At 25.3% G+C, this 2,291-nt stretch overlaps 1 protein-coding gene across 4 annotated transcripts in view; it reads left to right on the top strand.

The window, feature by feature from the left end:
- LOC108688991 (cuticle protein 19-like) overlaps positions 1–2,291 on the top strand; it is a 122,645-nt gene that overhangs the window by 896 nt on the left and 119,458 nt on the right. For all 4 annotated transcript variants that reach the window (XR_001931820.1, XR_001931821.1, XM_018195564.1 and 1 more), the window contains exons 2-3: positions 68–220; positions 467–514. The gene's annotated coding sequence lies outside the window, so the exon portion shown is untranslated. The remainder of the gene's footprint in view (positions 1–67; positions 221–466; positions 515–2,291) is intronic.

Below are 2,291 nucleotides of genomic sequence, written 5' to 3'. Positions count from 1 at the left end.
AGAATATATAAATAAAATACCTAATATATTTATATATTATTTTTACGTGTATTTGTATGTGTTACAGATTAGAGTATTTATACCACAACTCTTTTGCACAACATGATGCCTAAAATAAAACCTTGGCAAGAGTTTTAACTTGAGAAAATGGAGGAGAAGACGATCTGAGAGGAAGAGGAGGCCTAGGAGACGCATCAAGCACTGGTAGAGCAACTTTGCGGTAAACATTATTGCTTATTTTTGTATAATTATTTAGTTTTTCCTATTTATTTGGATTAAAGGAAGTAACCTAAATTCTCATAAACGTTTATTCTTATAAAGATCTCTTTTGTAAAAAATGTATAATTATTTTTAAAAATATTGAATTGAGAGACGATTAAAAAATTCTTGGCCTGTAAAAATTGCTTTTTAAATTAATGATTAGTTTGAACACTACTTTAATTTGGATCCTTTGTATGTTTTACAGAATCATCGTAGCTAGGTAGCTGATAACTCTACTATTGTGCATCGGTCGGTGAGTGACAAAAAACTTTAATATGTGGCGACGAATCTATGAAACATTAAGATGTATAGTATTGATATCATTATATTAATGATATTAGAAATAAATATAAAATTTCTCGGATCCATTACTTGGAAACAGACAAGCTATAAAATATTAATTACGACAAATATTTAATCTTAAAATCTTTTCTTTGTTAATTTCATGTACTAAAATAAAAATCAGAATTTTAGTCACTAATACTTTCCTAAAATTTATTACAAATAAGTAAATATTCAAATTAAAAAAAAATCAAAGTAAGCTTTCATTTTTCTTACGAACAATAAAAAAATTCTTATATTTGAAGTTGTATCTTAATAGAAATAATTCTTGAAACATCTTCATCGATTCGATGGATAGTCTTCTTTTCTTCATAAATATATAACGGATCAATGAAAATTATATTAAATAATTTCATATCAACATCAGTATAATTATATTAGAAATAAATGTAAAACTTCATAGCTTCGTTGCTTTAAAATGACTGGCATATAAAGGGTTATGATAAATATTTAATCTTGGACAATATTTTCATTATATATTAACATTGTTGCATGTAATTATAAAAACTGGAACAAAAAATCGTCAATACTTGTGAAAATTAAATGTCAATTAAATTTCGACCTATTGTTCAGTTTAGAATTCCCATTAATATAGGATTTGTCATAGATCTGTTATGATTGCTTAATCGATTGATAAAAATGCAAGTAGGCAGAGAGGCTATTATAATTTGCACGGGTAGGTAGGAATCTTGTCAGAAGATAAGGGAATTTTAATTCGAAAGAATGTATTGAAAAGGCATAATTAACATAAAGGTAATAATTAAAAATAGATACAGAAAGAAATATAGGAAATAATAATATTTTTATAAAGGGATTTTATAGGGGAATAAGGGATATAGCAAGAATATTTTTATAAAATATGCAAACAAAATATTATATTTTATTAAATTCTAATATAAACAACATATTAAAACATAATTTAATATATAAAATATTATCTTTTAAAATATTATCTTTATTCAAATGAGCAAACAAGGCTACATTCGATTAAAGCAGATCTTCATGTTTAATAATATTTTAATATAAATTTTACAATTTCTAGTTCAAGCAAACATTACACTGATTACTTGTCGGGAAACTAAGTCCTAACCTAAAATTAAAGTATACAATAGTTGCTTTCCATTTGCATACAAGTGAAACTGAGTCTGAAGTGAGCTGAGTATTTCATATTCAGATTAATGACGTCGTTATTTACTTAGTTTGATAAAAAATTATTACATGACAATACAGGTTCGAACCTCATTTTTAAAATAAATTTATGAGACTCTAAAGCACATGGAATCGTGCAGATTATAGGCAAAAACTCAATTAAATCTCAGAATGTAAAAGGAACGCGCATTCAATTGAGTTATGACGTCACAAGTGAGAATTATCTGAGAATCGGTGTAAATGGAAAACAATTAATATCATAAATTAAACTGACAAGCAATTTAATAATATTATCTGTTATTTATGTATTATTATTGTGTACATTATATTAAGCTTCTAATACGTATAATATTAAATTCGGGTGGATGTTATTAAAACCCTCTAATTCAAATATAATTAAGCATATTAAGTAAACATACGTTAAATCTGAAAATTAAACCACACGTGCTTTATTATTTCTGTTCGAAATTTCACAGAAATCAAAAAGCAGATATATATTTCAATGTGTTTACCTTTGAATTTTATTTTAGAATTATTCA

The sequence above is a fragment of the Atta colombica genome, unplaced genomic scaffold (genome assembly GCF_001594045.1).
Source record: "Atta colombica isolate Treedump-2 unplaced genomic scaffold, Acol1.0 scaffold252, whole genome shotgun sequence".
In the NCBI taxonomy this organism is placed as follows: Eukaryota; Metazoa; Arthropoda; class Insecta; order Hymenoptera; family Formicidae; genus Atta; species Atta colombica.
Note: the sequence above shows the minus strand (reverse complement) of the source record. Positions and strands in the feature narration are given on the sequence as shown.